This window comes from Nyctereutes procyonoides, unplaced genomic scaffold (assembly GCF_905146905.1).
Source record: "Nyctereutes procyonoides isolate TBG_1078 unplaced genomic scaffold, NYPRO_anot_genome, whole genome shotgun sequence".
Lineage (NCBI taxonomy): Eukaryota > Metazoa > Chordata > Mammalia > Carnivora > Canidae > Nyctereutes > Nyctereutes procyonoides.
In genome coordinates, this window is record NW_026575047.1 from 34,643,508 (window position 1) to 34,661,251 (window position 17,744).

The 17,744-nt window shown below is 44.8% G+C and overlaps 1 protein-coding gene across 5 annotated transcripts in view; it reads left to right on the plus strand.

The window, feature by feature from the left end:
- The first annotated feature begins 704 nt into the window (after positions 1–704).
- Positions 705–17,744, plus strand: part of ZFAND6 (zinc finger AN1-type containing 6) — a 64,921-nt gene continuing 47,881 nt past the window's right edge. For 2 of the 5 annotated variants that reach the window (XM_055326136.1, XM_055326141.1), the window contains exon 1: positions 9,896–9,985. The gene's annotated coding sequence lies outside the window, so the exon portion shown is untranslated. Of the gene's footprint in view, positions 825–9,895; positions 9,986–17,744 lie in introns of those variants that run through there. The other 3 variants (XM_055326138.1, XM_055326140.1, XM_055326139.1) reach the window with 3 other exon arrangements.

The window sequence follows — 17,744 nt, forward strand, 5'->3', positions numbered from 1 at the left end:
CTGAGCTGCTCTGGGGGCACCGTTCCTACATCGCTCCGCTGGTCGGGGGTCTCGGGAGGGCGCGTGGCAGGTGTGCACAGCAGGTGTGCACACATGTGTGCATGGCACTGTGTGCATGCAGTGGTGTGTAAGCAGCTGTGCACGGCACGGTGTGCACGGGCTCAACGCTGCACGCACGTATGCAGGGCACGGTGTGTATGCAGGTGTGCACGCGCTCCCCGCTGCAGGCTGGGGCTCGGGACCCCGCGGCGGGGCGCCCCCGCAGCTCGACCCCTGCGCTCTCCAGGGTGCGCGTGGGGCCGGCTAGGAGTGCCTTCGCGCACCCCTGGCAGGTGGAGCACCGGCTTCCCCGCGCCACGCCCCGCGAGGCCGCGGAGGTCCCACCCCCACCGCCCCCTGCACGAGGTTGCAGCTCTGGCGCGCGCCCAGCCCAGGAAGCGCCCGCCGCGCGGCAAGGGCGGGGGAGGGCTCCTCGCTTGCAGCCCCGCCCCCGCACGGGGCTCCGGCCAATCAGCGCGCGCCGCGGGCCCCGGCCCCGCCCCCCCCCCGCGGCCCCGCCCCGCGGCCCCGCCCGGCCGGTAATAATTAGGTGGCGGGCGGGGCGCCGCGTCAGCGCCGGGCGCCGGCCAATCGCGGAGCTCGGGCGCCGCCGCGTCACAGGCCGAACAACCAAACAGAAAAGTTTAATAAACAGCGGACGGAGGGCCGGCGGCGGCGGCGGCGGCGGGGCCGGAGCGAGCGGGGGTTCGGCGGCCTTACCTGTCCCCACTCTCCGGCGGCGACCGGCGGCGGGCAGCGCGGCGGGCGGGGAGGGCCGCCGCCAGGTGAGCAGCGGGCACCGGGGCGGGCCGCTCCCTTCCCCCACCGGCTGAGGCGCGGCCCCGGCGCTCCCGGGCGGAAGCCAGGGCGGCGGGCGGCGGGCGGGGCAGGGCGGGGCAGGGCGGGCCGGGGGTCCGCGAGCAGTTGGTGGGAGGGGGTGGGCCGCGTGGAGCGGGCGTGCACCTGCTGCGGCCGGGGCGGGGGGCGGTCCCTCCTGTCACGGCCCGTTCCTGCGGCCCCGGGGTGCGGGGGGGGGGGCGTTCCGAGCGGCGGCGGGGCGGGTCCGGGGGTCCCGAGCTGCGCCGTGGGGGGGGGGGGGTCCGGGGGTCCCGAGCGGCCCGGGGGGCGGGGTAGGCGTTGGGGAGAGCGGGGGCCCCGGGGGCCCCGGTGGGGGTGGGCGTGGCAGGGAGGTCCCGAGCGCCCCCTCTGCTGCAGCCGCACCTCCCGGGCCGTGCGGGGGGCGGAGCGCCGGGGAGGGGGCGCCCCGGGACCCGGTGCGCGCTAGAAGTTGTGGGGCGGTCGGTGCCCCACGGTGCGCTGGCCGAGATGCCCTGAGACAGGGTTCCGGTAGGAGTTTGCTTTTCCCGAGGCTAGGCGGGGAGTCACAGGCCAGAACTTTAGGGGGAAATGCTCTTTTTCTGCAAAAGTTGCACGTTTAGGTTTATGCAACAGGTTGTGTCTCAGCTGTTTCTTGCACGTTTTACGCAGTAGTCCGGGAGGGCAGGGGTGCCGGGGGCACCTGAGGAGGGGTGGGGCGGAGGGGGGACCGTGCCCTGGGACTGTGGGTCCGCGGACGCCGCCTTCCCTGCGGGCGGTTGGTGGTGAAGCCTCCTTTCGCCGGGCGAGCGACTCGGGGCCCCAGGGGCGCACTCGACCTAGGTGGTAGGACGGGAGAGGGACCGGCCAGGAACCCGCACCTGCTGGCCGGTGGCCTGTCTGTCCTGTGCCCTCCTCCCGGGCAGGTCAGGCCCGCCCGTAGTGTGTTCATCGTGGTTTCCTCACCGGGTTCGTGTGTCCACCACGTGCTGTCGGGCCTTTCTCCGCAGCTTTGTAGGGTCAGCGGGGCCCTGCTCACAGCCCGCGGTCGGTGGGCCCCTGGAAGTCACGGTACCTTGTTTGGCGTCAGCACCTGGCTCCCGCTGCGCACCTGCAGACGGTGTAGCCCGTACTCAGGAGTGGAGGGCGTGGGGGGAGCCGAGGGACTTTGTCACGGAGGATCCGGAGCCGGAGGACTACTTCCGAGTTTTGAACATGTGAATGAGAAACCGAGATCCCCTTCCGTGTGTGTGTGTGTGTGTGTGTGTGTGTATGTGTGTGTGTGTGATGGATCTCCTCTGCAATCACCGGGGAGAGGTCAGGCTCTGTTGGCTACCTACTTTTTCAATGCTAAAGTAATATAAGTACAAAAACCACTTGATTGTGTGTAAAGTAAGTCACCGTGTGTGCTGGCCACTCTGTGTCACCTCTGGCCACTCACCTAAGGCTCTCTTCTCCCTTAGCACGTCCTGCAGGAGAAACCTGCCCTAATCGTCCTTCCAGCTCTGCACGGTGGGCAGAGGGAAGCCCCATTCGATGGCAGGGCCTCTTAAGGAACAGGATTGGGACAGAGGTGCTCTCTGTGCAGTGATGTTGACGGTGTCCTCGGGGGCACTCTGGGAGGACTGTGCTGGCCGCTAGGATAGGCTCACCACACATTGAGGGACTTGACTTCTTAGCCTTGGGTGTGTGCCCTGAAGGATACTTCTAAGGCCATGTGTTATTTACCACGCTCAGCAACGCACTGACAGAGTAGGAGCGGTATTAATTTCCGGAAAGTGGTGTGTAAGTAATAGGAGTTTATATATAGCTTCAAATAAGTTGTCTTTAAAGGCACAGGAGTAGAGGTGCTTTGTTGTTGTAACCAGCCTGTGTGGCTTGCTGACAAATAGGGTGTTTTTTTGTTTGTTTTTGTAGGGCTGTTTTATTTATCCTGTTGAAAAGCTTTTTAAAAAAAAGTCATTTTTGTATTAAGGGCAATGTGTTTTTTGGTGTCTTTCCTCCCCAGCTTTCAGAAGGAATAGAAAGTTACAAAGAATAACCGTTGCTAAAGTTTTGGCACGTATACCCCTAGTCTGTGTGTGTATATTCTACACAATTGGAAGTGGGATTCTGAACAATACTGGGTTGCGTCTACTTTCAAAGCTTATCCCAAATGCAATCCATCTCAGCACCTTTGTTGTACACAGGACAGTAACAGTAGTCATCTAACTGGTGTCCCTGCTTCAGTTCTGGCTCTCCTGTGGGGGAACCATCATTTAAATATGTAAGGTAGAGAGGCTCAACATCCTCCAATGACTTTTCAATACACAAAATAAAATCGAAACTCTTTACTATGGCACCTATACCCCAGACCAGCAATCTCTCATGGAAATAGAATGGGAGCCACATAAAGTAAAGTTTTCTGATAACCCGGGGCGCCTGTGTAGCTCAGTGGTTAAGCATCTGACTCTTGATTTTGGCTCAGGTCAGAACCTCAGGGTTGTGAGATGGAGCCCTGTGTAGGGCTCTGTGCTCAGCGGGGAGTCTGCTTGAGGTTCTCTCCCTCTGCCTCCCTGTCTGCACTCCCTACTGCTTGCTCTTGCTCTTAAATAAATAAATAAATAAATAAATAAATAAATAAATAAATAAATAAAATCTTGAAATAAATCTTTAAAATTTTCTGATAGCCAAATTAAAAAGAGAAACAGGTGAGATATATTTTACTTATCCCAAGATACTATGATTTTAATAAGTAATTAGCATAAGAAATAATTAATAGGATATTTTACTAAACTTTTCAGACTGTCTTCAAAATCCACTGTATATTTTCCATGTAAAGTGCATGGGGGACTGGCCTTGTTTCAAGTGCTGATTAGCCAGCCACACATGACTGGTAGCTGTGGGTTGACTATCCAGCCTTGCCAACTTTCCCCCTGATTCATGCACCTCCAGCTATACTGGCCTTCTTGGGATTCTTCAGCATGCCACGCTTACTTCCTTAAAATTGTTGTGTTTTTCTGCCTGGCACACTTCAATCTTGTATCTGCTCAAATGTCACTGCTTCAGGCATGCCTCCACACACCATGTTCCCTGACTGTATGACTCTGCATCATGTCCTTATGGAACCTGTCATCCGAAGTGGTTTTGGTTATTGTCTGTCACTTGAGGGCAGAAGTTAGGACTCTAAGGTACACAAGCATTTCATCTTACTGTGATTAGTCGCCAGTCCTGTGGGGCTTGTTGCTTTGTCCTTTTGTCACTGGAGAGAGTGGTAAGGAACTAAGTCTCCACATATTCCTCATTTCTTTGGGATTCAGTCTGTCTTACAATGGCTGAGTAAAAGCACATGAACTTTTTTTTTGTGTCTTTTTATAAATATTGCCAAATCTTATTGTAAAATGTTGCTGAGATTATAATATAAAGTTGACTGAACCAGTATAAAGTTTGATGAAAAATGTGAGAGTACAAATTTTCTCTGTATCTTTGCCAACACTTGAATATTTTCTTTCCTGCCTGCCTTCTTCATAAGACTCTTTATATATTTCTTAGAATAATTATGATGACAAATGGAGAGAAAGGTATTATGTCTTCTAATTTGTTTTTGCTTATTTGGAGTGATGTTCTATGTTCAAAATACCCTTTTTATTCTTTTATATAATTAGGATAGCAATCCTTTGTCACATCCCACAGATACTTTCCCTGGCTCTTCGTTTGCCTTTTACTTGCTTATGGTATTTTGTTTTTTTAACTTCATTTTTTTTAAATTTTTTTTAATTTATTTATGATAGTCACACAGAGAGAGAGAGCGAGAGAGAGAGAGAGAGGCAGACACAGGCAGAGGGAGAAGCAGGCTCCATGCACCGGGAGCCCGACGTGGGATTCGATCCCGGGTCTCCAGGATCGCACCCTGGGCCAAAGGCAGGCGCTAAACCGCTGCGCCACCCAGGGATCCCTGTTTTTTTAACTTCAAAGAGTTTTTACCTTTTAAGAAATTTAAGTTAGTAGTTTCTTTTTATGGCTCCTACTTCACTCTCATGTTTAATGGGTACTCCTGCCCAGATAACTCTTCTAGTTCTTCTATGGTTTCATTCTCATACGTATCTCTCTCTGTTTATCTGGGATTTGTTTTGATGTATAAGTCAAGAGAAATAACTTCTTTATTTTTCCTTAATAGTTATTTTAGCCTGATTAACAAAAATCTTGTTGCCTTGAAATAAAACTGCCTTCATTATATACTAAAAGCATATATATACTTGGTTCTTTTTAGCTTTTATACAGTGTTCATAATTTGATGCTAGTGCATTGTTTTAGTAACTGGGAATGTGTTTTCGTTTTGTCTCCCTCCCTTTTCCTCCCCAAATTTTTGACTGTTGCTTTGTTCTCTAGTTTTTTAGTTGATTCCTTAGAGTCTGCAGGTGGTTTGGGGTTTTGAAATTTTAAATTAAGTTACTGTATTTCTACACTTTGTTTTATTTTCTATGATAAAAATATTTTGTGCCATTAAATTGTCCTTTGCATGTAGTTTAGTTATGTTCCTTAAATGTTGATGTGTAAAAATATCTGTATTTAGTGACTCTTCCATCGTCACTGCAGTTGCTTCTCGCTGCCTGTTGAGGCCTTCACCCAGTTCAGAACCTCTGGGAAAGCTACGCTATTCATAGACCGATGAATAAGGAGTTTTCAGATGTTGACCAGTGCTAGCAAGGAAAGAAATCGGGTGTGCCAGCAGAGATTGGAAGGTGCTAACTCCACGTCCTAAGAATGTCTCTGTGAGGATGTAACATTTAGGAAGATTAATGGTGGAACCAAGGTTTGTTTGGGGAGTTTCTTTGGTTTCCCTATCTATCAGAACATTAAAACATAGTATCAAGGGCACACTGAATTTCTTTTGCAAGATTTTTTTTGTAAAAATTGCCTTGTAAACAGTTATGAGCCCATAGCTTGTCCTGTAGAAAATTTGCAACTGTGATTGTGAGGTCTGAGATCAAGAGTCAGCTGGGGGAGTGCTGGCTCTAACAGGAGAGCTTGGCTTAATTCAGGATGCGCCAGAGGAGTGGAACGACTGGGGCTCCCTGAGGGAGCATTGTGGGGCCAGCCAGACTTCTTGGGGAGACAGTCCTTCCTTAATGCTGGCAAAAGAGGTTAAGCCTCTGTTGGCTGTGTTTATTCATTTCACATTGGACATTTTTTTCTGCTGTAAACACTTGTAATAACTGCAATTCATTAAGTGTGTGTAATTTGTTTTACTGTCTGTTTCTTCCCTTGAGCTGTTATTTCCAAGCTAGTAGATAGCCACTTGTCACTATTTGAATGCATTAAAATTAAATAATCTTAGAAATTCAGTTCCTCAGTCATACTAGTAATGTACCAGTTGCTCAGTAGCCACATGTGGCTAGGGGTTGTTGTACTGGACAGCAGAGATACAAATTTAAGTAGCCAGTGGCTGTTGAAATATCACAAATCTGAATGATGCCGTAAATATGAAATAGGTACTGGATTTCTACTGCAAAAAAAAATCTCAATTTTAAAAATGATTACATATCGAAGTAATGCTATTTTATGTGTATTGTGTTAAGTCAAATATATTACTACAATTGATTGAACTATTTTAATATTGTAATGTGGCTATGAGAACACTGAAAATTGCCCATGTTCCCATGACATCCCTGTGGTCTGACTCTAGACCTTAAGTCTCCACAGTGTGAGGGACAGTCTACCATGACGTGCACTGCTACTAGTGGTGCCCAGCACATAGTAGGTGTTCTCAACCTTTGATGAGTTAAGAAGCTTTTCTTTTAACTTTGAACATTACTGTGTGATCATCAGAGGATGTTACTTACCTGTTCAACTTGTGCTTTTCAAAACCATTAATTTTCTGTGACTATAATTTTTAAAAATTTTCCATGACTTGAAAAACGCAGCTTTTCTTTGGATAGCTGTATAAAAAAATTAATCTTATTAAATAATTAGAGTGGATGATTTATCTTTTCAAATTTTATTTATTTATTTTTTAGCTTAGGCTGCTAAGGAGAGAGGAAGGAACTTAGAATCTGCCGATCTGTTTTCCATCACTTTTCTATGTCCCACAGTTTACTTAGATCAGCAGTGGTGTTACTTGGCACATGGAAATTAATGGCACATGAAAATTAAATGCTTAATAATGCTTAATAATTAAGCATTGAGAATGCTTTTTCCTTTACATATACTTTTGTCTCAATATTGTGACTCCTGTTCCTTTTTAATTTACATTTGTTGGTGACCTTGCTTATCTCTGTAGATCTAAAATAGTTTATCATCTTATAGAAAGATACCTCAACTGGGTTTAGTTTATGCTTTCCATGGTTCAATTCCTGAATATTTCCTTTGTGTTTAGTATTTTGCTGAGTGGGCCATTAGCCCTCTCCCAGTGCTCACCTTGTGTTGTTTTCCCTTCATGAATTGGAAGACCCACGACAGGAGTTGGAGACTCAAATACATGCCTCACTTTTGTAAGCAATGTGTATTTGTCAGGGAAATATTGTTCTAAATGATTTTCTTTTTCTCCATTAGATAGTGATTTTGAGACCATATCTTTAGGGACCCAGTCATGCTTCGTGAATGTCAAGCTGGGCCTTTTATCAACTACTGCCTAGACCCACCTGTTAGTTAGCACCCAGGGATGATGCCAAGGATTAATTTCTGTTGTATGAAGAATAGTTTGACCTCCTCTCTCAGTCCTTTAAAATCCTGAGGACATTTTCACCCTGCTCTGTACCTACTGAAAGTTACTCTTGATGGTCTAGGTACTTAATTCCTTATGCAGGGTCTTTTTAAAATGAGATGAGACCAGTTGTTCTGGCTTATCTTCTCCATTGTTAGTTGATAGGTTTGAGAAAGCTTCTGAGCTCCTCCCCCACCAAGAATATACAGTACATCCTTTGAATCCTTGATGTTCAAAAAGTGATATTGTCACATGCAATCAGGAAGCCTTGGAGCATTTGCAGGCACCGTGTTCCTATGAAGCAATGTTGTTTTCAAATAATCTCAGTTGTGATATTACTCTCCTTTTATTTATTTTTGCTGTTTTCTTCTGCTACAGACTTAGAAGTGGAATAAAATCCGCGTATATAAAATGACATTTATCACCATGAAGTTCTTTCAAGTAGATCCTAGAGACTTTTGAACGGTCTGGTATAATCATGTCTGTATTTCTTTTTTGGTTCTAGATTGAGGGTGGTCCTGGTGTTATTTTAGTGTATGTGATATGTGTCTGTTCTATACAAATAATTGACTCTGAAGTGAAATATTGATAATGGAGCAAAAGTTATTTTGGTTCCCGTAACTCTACTAATTTTATGCTTGCCAAATTTTAAGTTTTAAATGCTTGCCATCTCTTTTTCTATAGCCCTGTCAAATTCTGGCCATCTAAAACCTTTTTTTTTCTTTCAAATTTATGCTGTAACTAAAATTTTGTATTCTTTCTGTTACTTGTTCCTGTACCTCTTATGCTTCCTGTGTTACTTTGCCAGAGTGGGAAGAAGACCTCAACTTGACTTGTGAAGTACTGGGCATTCAGGGCAGAGAATCCTTGCAAAGCATCTTGGGACTAGGCCTCTGTGAATTGGCTCTTTCAATTTGTCCACTTAAAAGGCATAATAGATGATGCAGCTGTTTGGGCTTCTGCAGGGTATTACTCCATATTCATGTCTAGTTGCAATTATGTGAATTTTCAGTTTCGTACAGACTTCTCTTTGTAGTCAAAACAAGTTTGTTGGCTTTGTGTTGTAATATATGGATTTTTCTGAGGGAAAATGCAAAATTTTAGACTTTAAAAACTGTACATTTAACGTGAAATATTCTTATATAAACTTATTGAAAGCGTTTTTAAGAAACTTTAATTTGCTTTACTTTTTGGGTTTTATTTTTATAAATCACTTAAAATTTTGGTAGAGTTGAGAATCATACTTTACTGAACAAGTTAAATGCCATTCAATCAGGTAATGATTCATGTCAGAGTAATATTTGGTGGGCCAAGCTACTAGGACATACGGAGTTTTAATTGAAATAAACGTACTAAAATACAGCAGACGGAGTGCTGTGTAAAGTGTTTGTGTGGGATGTTTAGAAGCCCCGCAGGTGACTTGTACTGTCACCCGGGATTTTCAGAGGAAGACCTTGTTGCCCTTGGCTGCGGCCCGGGTGAACTAAGGGATACTCAGGTGGGCTGCACCCCCAGGTGAACTAAGTGATGCTCAGGTGGGCTGCACAGTCGGCTTTACCCGTGTTTAGAAAGCAACAGGAATTGGAAACTGAAACAACTCAAGCCCCCCTGACCTTGGCCGGCCCTGCGCTCCGGGCACGCGGCCTCGGCATGCGTCGCTGCTGCCCCTCTGCGGTGTCCAGGCTGCCCCCGAGGCAGCCCCGTCCCGACTGCAGGTGTTTGTGCCCTTGGCAGTGGAGACGGCAGAGGCTGGGCCCCCACGTTCTCGTTCTCGGCCCCGGCTGATGCTCAGGACGCGGCCGGGACTCGGATGGCGCAGAAAGCAGTGTTGTGCATTCGGTGGTTCAGGGCTCTCTGTTTTCCATGACTTAAATGATCCTATTTTTTCAAGTCTTAGGGAAAATATCGTTTTGCTCAGTTTGGCGAAATTTCGCAGTGGATTTTCTGTTTGCCACCTTAAAACAAACGTGAACTGTTGAAAAGAGAGCGAGTGTGAACAGAGCTTCACTGTCCCTCCGTGGCTGTGTGGGGGCACGGTCGGCGCGGGCGGGAGCGTCGTGTCTGCAGCCGTGCGGGGCAGCGCTGCCGCGCTTGCACTCGGTCGCGGCACCGCGGGGTGCGCGTTTTCCCCGAGACAAAGAGCGAGCCAACACTCCGCCCGCGAGGGGAAACCGAAACCCTGCGTCCTGTCTCTTTAAGAAACCAGCTTATCAGCGGGTTTCGGCCGCGCGACCTAACCTGCTAGCGAGGAAAAGTTCTTTAAAATAATGGATGCCAGCCGCGTCCAATCGCCGCGGCCGGCCGCCCGGGCGGGGCGGGGCCTGGCGGCGGCGGCCAGTGGGCGCGCTGGGGGCGGGGCCTGCCGTGCAGGCTCGGTTGCCGGGGAGCACGGCTTCAAGTGAAGTTAATCTGAGGGGAAGCAAACAGAAAATTGTGGAGGTTTTGTTGGTAGGCTTTTTGTTCCGATCTTCTAATAATTCTTTATTTTACACTTTTGCTCCTTTATGTTTCTGTGTGTGCTAGGTGGTGTCATTGTGCTATTTTCTGCTGCAAACCGAACATGAACATTAAGCAGGGAAGCAGAACAAAAGGGCTGTTTGGACAGGAAATAGGTGTTGAGAGGATCAAACTTGACTTTGTTCCTCAGGCTCCGTAGTTGGGGCCCGAGTGGGGGCCGGGGACCCTCCGACGGCGGGCGCCTTCGTCCTCCCCGCGGGGGGGTCGCGGGGTCCCGGGGGGCGGGGGGGGGCGACCGACCTGCCCCGGCCCGGAGCGTGCAGGGGCGGGGGGGGGGGGCGGGCGGGGGCCTGGGTGGAGGCGCGGCACCCCCCCGGGTCCCCCCCCCCGGGTCCCCCCCGCGCGTCCCCCCCCCCCCCCCCCCGTCCACCTCTCCGCGTGCGGGCTGCGGCGGGGGGCGCGGGGCGCAACTTTCGGGGGCTCGGCGTCCGTCCCGAGGGCGCCCGGTGCCTCGGCCCCGCTGGCTCGTGCCGTGCCCGTCCGCCGTCTGCTCGGGCTGCTGCTCGGAGCGCTCCGCGGCGGCGGTGGCGGTGGCGGTGGCGGTGGCGGTGGCGGCGGCGGGCGGCGGCGGCGGCGGCGGCGGCGGCGGTGGAGCCGGAGCCGGAGCCGGGAAGTCGCTCCGCACCCCGGGTCCCTGTGTGCTGTGCTCTCTGCTCGTTTTTACTCTTTTCTTTTGTACCTTACCAGAGTCTTGCGTTTTTTTCCCCCATGATTGCAAATAAGTGCAGTTTTACATTTTTTTTTCAGTAAACTGTGTCATCGGTTAACATTTTCTAAATTTTAGTTGTATAATCCGTTAAAGTTAGTAGGACCTAAGATATACCTAGTCTTTTGCCTATTGTGTTTACGTTGTTCCCACGTTTTCACCTTTTTAAATAGTATTGCATTAAACAGACTCCTGTGTGTACATTTAAAGATACTTCCTCCCCCCCCCCCCAACCGCAAGATTTTTCTTCTTCTGGAAAAATCCCGAGTGGGCTTACCTAGATCAAAGAATATGAACACTTGATTGGCCAAATTGCTTCTTAGAGAGGTTGTACCAGTTTATATTGCCACCAGCAGGACGTGCTTCAACATTTTTCTAATGGGCATCCCCTTAAATGTTCTATTAAAGTGTGCCTCTGAAGCTCTCTGATTGGGTGCCTGGTTTTTGCCTAAACTAATGACCTATTTTAAATCCCATTTTCCAAGATGTAGATGAATATAAAGTCATTTTCTGGACATTAAAGCGAGCTGAAGGAAATTGGAAAAATTTTTACCTGCTTAAGTGAGCGATTATATCTTTGTTGGGTATTTTACTCATTGTATGTATTTCTGTCAGTACTGGGCTTAATGTTTTACATCAGCCTTGCTGTTCAGACCAGGTTTTCTAGTAGGTGCTTTTTCTAGTAAGCACATATTGGAGGAAGTATTTTCTTGCAAGATCTGTCAGAAACCTTTTTTTTTTTTTTTTTTTTTTTTTTTTTTTTTTTTTTTTTTAAGAGAGGAGCTGCAATGGTGCCCCTTAACATTACCTGCCTCTGAACAGGTGTGGACAGCCTTTGTCACTGTGCTTCTCTGGGTTTTTTTTATATGGGAGAGAAACAGAATTAGTATGCGTGGATCTGTATTTTAAAATGGTATATCAACACCTTTTTAGTACTGCATAGGCTTTCAATTAAATGTGAGAAGATGACTGCACTCACACATAGTGGTACTAGACCTGTGTTGTTTTTGTCTTTAGAGCGCTCTTTGTTTGGCAATGACTGCTGATCGTGTGCTCTTAACAGCCAGTGTGTTCAGTGGGCTAGGCGTGACTGCTCAGGGTATCAACTTGTTAGCTGATGTTCCAGAATAAACTTTAAAAAAGTTGTTTTAAAGCAAAATTCAAAACGGTTAAAAATGCTAGTTTAATTGATGAATGGGAGGCAGTGATAAATCTTGGGTTTAGCTCTAACGCACTGATGCAACAGTAGTTGAGCACAGCTGCAGTTTAAATAATTTAACGTATTTTCTGTGAATTTTTATTTCAATTACTGATAACATCATGTCTCCAACCTCCAAAGTTAATATTGCTTTGTTGGTTATTGTATTTTATTTTTTTCAGGGGAAAGCTTTTTTAAATGTCTGTTTTGGGTGAAGTTTGGGTGAGTTTTCCAGACATTAGGATTTCTCTTAATGTTTGGAGTGGAGGAGGATTTAAAACTCAACAGTTTTAATTATTGAAATAGTTACCATGAAACACATTTTCCATACATTTAAATTTTGTGGCTGTATCAGAATTTACACAGATAAATTCTTCATTCATGAATAGAACTTGAGTTTCACTTGAATTTTTGAAATTTGTGTTGGTGCTTCAATATTTATATCACCAATCTTTCCTTTGTTCTGAATTTGAGAAAGTGTGTGGTTTCTTTTTTCCAGTCTCAACAGATTGATCTTGTTGCTCTATAGAGACGAAGATAATTGTAAATTTAACTATTTTAATGAAAGCCTTTGCAGGTTTAGCTGTGGCTCACATTTGAATGGGGGACCTGTTCCTCTGGGGCTCTGGGAACACCAGCACTTAGAGAAGTGAGCACCTGTAAAAGTGGCTGTGCTGTGTGTCTACTGTACTGCTCTCTGGTTAACAACACTAGGGAGTCGCAGCCTTTCGGTAAGTAGGTTTCATTCAGAGTAGAAACCAATTTTCTAGAGGGAGAAGAAAACTCTTAAATTGAACTAATACTGAGGCAAGATAAAAATAATGATAGCTCAAAAAAAATAGTGATAACTCCATTTTATTAAGGATTAGAAAAAAAGGGATCCCTGGGTGGCACAGCGGTTTGGCGCCTGCCTTTGGCCCAGGGCGCGATCCTGGAGACCCGGGATCGAATCCCACGTCAGGCTCCCGGTGCATGGAGCCTGCTTCTCCCTCCGCCTGTGTCTCTGCCTCTCTCTCTCTCTCTCTCTCTCTCTCTCTGTATGACTATCGTAAATTAAAAAAAAAAAAGGATTAGAAAAAAAGTGATCTGAGAGGGAATATTAAATACATTCAGAGCTTCTATTGTTAAATGTCTCCATTCAAAGGAAATGCAGTGATTTTTTTTTTTCCTCCTAATGACATAGGGCAAAATTTTAATGGGCAGTTGGTAAAACTTGAGAGAACCTAGAACCAGTGGTTTAGTATTTACAAAGTCGCTTTGTTCCTTGAAATAGGGGGGACTTTTTTTTTTTTAATTTTTATTTATTTATGATAGTCACACAGAGAGAGAGAGAGAGGCAGAGACACAGGCAGAGGGAGAAGCAGGCTCCATGCACCGGGAGCCCGACGTGGGATTCGATCCCGGGTCTCCAGGATCACGCCCTGGGCCAAAGGCAGGCGCCAAACCGCTGCGCCACCCAGGGATCCCGAAATAGGGGGGACTTTACAGTTTTGCAGTGTTCTCCTGTGTGACTGACTTCTTTACAAAAGTAGGTAAATGTTTTAGGAAGTAATTTTTCTTCATAACTTAGAAAGTGTTTATTAATTGATGTGTCTGAGAACCTGTCTGACTTAAATCTGATTTTTCATAGTTATTAGAAAAAAGGAACTTGAAACATTTTGTTTTTGCTAAAAAGGAGCAGATCCATCATCTGTCTTTATACCTTTTACCTTTCCTCCCCAATATAAGCGCCTTCCTCCCCCACCAGTGGACTTTTTTGTTCAGTATGTACTTGATTTCTCAGTAAAATTTAGCACTGTTAACTCCTTTTATTCTTCTTGAAACTCTTCTGGTGAGTTTTAGGATATTGCTTCAGCTTCTTTTTTGTGATCTCTGTCCTTTGCAAATGTTTCCTCTTTATAACCATTAAGTATTGAAATTTCATAGGATTCTGACCATAACATTCCTCTCAGGCTAACCTTGGGTGAACTCTAGGACCACATCTTTAGTTAACTGCCTGTACATAGTAACAATTCCAAGATCTGTATCTTAAATCCAGATTTTTTAAGTTGCACTTGAAACCCACGTCCATCTAGCTCACAAAGGTCTCTCTTCTGTACCTATGTGGAACTCAGCAAGGCTAAATTTTAACTGCCTTTTGTTGCCCTCCCAGCAGTATCCTACAATCCTTTCTTCCCTGTCCCAGAAAATGGGTGGTATGCAAGATCTATTTTTTTTTTTTGATTCTTCATTCTTTACCCACACTGAGCCTCAACGTCCTATCAATTCTGATTATCTATTTTAAAAGATTTTACTTTTAAATACTCTCTACCCTCAACGTGGAGCTTGAACTCATAAGCGGGAGATCGAGTCAAACACACCACAAACTGAGCCAGCCAATCTATCTCTCGTATCAGTTTAAAATCCATGGCATCTAGGGTCCATGGCTTCTTAGATTACTAAAAGTCTCTTAACTCATCTTCACTTCCAGTTTTGTCTCTCTACGTTCTCCACTGTGCAGTTGTGTCTGTTTTTCTCTGCTTAAAATTCTTCAGTGTTTCTTGTTGCCCTTTGAACTGTCTTAGCTACCTAGGGCGAGAATAATACCAGCTAATTCTGTACTAAGCATTCTCTGAGGTAGTCCCCAAAAAACTTTAAGAGGTTAAGTACGGTTACCTTCATTTAACAAGTGAGACAATTTGGAAAGGCTAAATAATTTGTCCAGGGTTGACTTAGCTGGTGAGTAGCTAGCACACTTTTGAACTCAAGTGTGCCAGAGCAAAGTCCTACCTCTTAACTACTGAGCCATGTTCCCTCCTAAGCTGGCCTCTTGCTTCTTCACTCCCCTCCCCCCCCACACACACACCAGTTCATTTCATCCTCTCACCAACTATTTGCAGTTCCTCCTTAGTCTAGAGGATACTCAAAACTTGTTGCTGGAGTCTAAAAGTGCTTTAAGGGTTTCAAGAAAACATTTTTGACAATTTTTTTAGAACACTCCAAAAAAGATCTAAGAGATTTTAGCATCCCCAAAATATAAGAAGATAAATATGAGATATAGGAAAGATACAGGTAGTTTTTCATACGTAGTTGGTTTTGAATTTCAAAGCTGTTAAATTCTTCATGTTTCATAAAAAGCTTGACACCTAGCTGTGTAAGAGGAAGATTAGGCAAAGTGGGAAATCGCTTATCAGAGCTATTTGAAATGCTAATGGGCTCTTTACATGGCTGTTCTAGTAGACCTTGTGTGTACTTCTGTGAGCAGGTGTAGGAAGCTTGTAGCTGTGAACACACAGGTCAAATAAGTGCATGATGGTGGTATATGTTCTTTTGCACCCAACATTGTATCACTACAAAAGGTTAAATACTGCAGCTGATTTTTTGCAGAAGGAAAATCGAGGTAAACAGAGACATGGTAGTTGTTTTGTTTTGTTTGTTTTTACCATTCAGGTATTTTAGAGGCAGGAAATTCTGTAGTACTCTCAAAAGTTTTAATTTGCCATACTTTATTATCCAGAATTATCTTTTGCTATTTTCTTATTTGATACAAATGCAAAGTAATAGGTCATTTAATAGATTTTAAGTTTTGTATTTTACAAAAATCAAATATAGAATTTGAAAATGTATAACAGTGTAGGTGAATAGAAAATACAATCTTTCTTATTTTTTTAACTAATTGCTTGAAAGTGTATAGTGTATCTCTTTTCAATGGATACCAACTCTCAGTAGCTATAGAACTTTATAAAATAGAATCAGTTTTAGTGGGAAAAATTAATCTTGGCCTATTATTTAAGATGAAAACCCACACCAAAAAAGTCTCATTAATTGCCTAAAAATAATAGTTGAGTAAGCAAATTCTTATTGAGCTGTGTTCACAGAGGCTAGTCAAGTAGTCTGACCCAGTCACCTAATCGAGTTTGCCAAAGTGCTGAAAGACCTTTTTCTTTAGCAAGTTCACTTATTGTTTGAATAAAGTGGGGCATCTGAATATTCTCTGTCCTATAAGTCAGTGTTTTATGTTACTGAGTGCCAAATTGTGGTTTGTTTATAAATGATTGCTGTAGAAGCTCAGCAGGGAGAAAGATCACTGAGGTAGGATAATTAAGAAATTCTAAAAAAGTAAAATCTGAAGCAGGTCTTGAAGGTTAGATACGTTTGAGACTACAGCAGTGACAGCCTTCTTCTTCTTGCTTTTTAAATTTATTTATTTTGGACGTAGAGTAAAGCTTTATTCTTTTCACCTGAAAAGGGACAACCTTGAAACAGTAGAGAGTAATAAGAGAGAAACTCTTATCTGCCTTCTACCAGTTTTCCTGCTTTGGTGGCTGCCATATAAATTTCTACTTGTCCAGTAAGCAGGTGGATGTCTAGTTGTTCCAGCACCATTTGTTGAAAAGACCAACTTTGTTGTATTGCCTTTGCTCCTTTATTAAAGTTCAGTTGGCTATATTTATATGGGTCTGTTGCTGGGTTCTCTGTTTGATTCTAGTAATCTGTTCTTTCACCAATACAATATGGCTTGACTACTTCATATTAAATCTTGAAGTTGGGCAGTGTCAGCTCTTCAGCTCTGTTTTCCTTCAACCTTATATTGGCTCTTCTGAGTCTTTTGCCTCTCCATATAAACTTGAGAATCAGTTTGTTTATATCGCAAAATACCTTGTAGGAATTCTGACTGGGGTTTTATTGCATCTGTAGATTAAGTTTGGAAGAACTGACACCTGGATAATACTGAGTCTTCCTACCCATGGACATGGAATATCCCCATGTTTTTTAGTTCTTCCTTGATTTCATTCAGCAGAGTTTTGTAGTTTTCTTAATATGGATTATATGTGTTTTGTTAGATTTATACAACCTAGGTATTTCATTTTTGGTTGCTGACATAAATGGTATTAGGTTTTCAATTTCACATTCATTATTGTATAAGAAAACAATTGACTTTTATATATTAACCTTATATCCTGCAACTTTGCTGTAATCACGTAATAGTTTCATGAGATTTCTTTGTATTGTCGTTAATTCACATTTTCTGCATAGGTGATGATATTGTCTGTGAACAAAACCAATTTCATTTCCTCCTTTGTAATCTGTATGCCTTCTATTTCTTTTTCTTGTCTTATTGCAGTGGGTAGTACTTTTAGTACCATGTTGAAAAGAGGGTACATACTTGCCTTGTTCCTGAACTTTGTGGGAAACCTTCCAAGTTTCTCACAATCAGGTATGATGTTACCCGTAGGATTTTTGTAGATATTCTTTATCAACCTGAGGTTTCCTTTTGTTCCCATACTTAACTGTTCAAATCCTCACAACAAACAGTACATGAGCTGAGTCTCATTGTCTGTTCCACAGGTGATGATACTGAGGTGCGTAGGGAATTTAGAACACTTAAAAAAGTCAGACAGCTGGTTATGGCACGTTCAGTTTGGCAGGTCTGACACCAGTGCATGATCCTGCCATTCAGATTTGCTTGGAGAAGAAAAAGATACTCAAGGTGGGGAGACTGCCAGGATTGTTTTGGGAAGCTCCATGGTAATCTGAGTAATTTTACTAATCTTCTTGAACTTTAGGATTGTGATCTCAAGGCCAGATGACTTCCTGGGAGAGGTAAGGAGTACACCTTTCTTATTCCAGTGAGTGTCAGATGATAGAATTGGTGGAATTCCAGCTCTATTGGGTCTTTGTAAGGCTGGGAACATGACTTCTCCCCACCTTTTGCTGAGTTCACATCTTCTGGTTCTTTGATTTACTGTGAGCTCAAAATTAGAAGTTTTTGTGGAGATTTATTCATCAGTCACTCTGTCTTTACC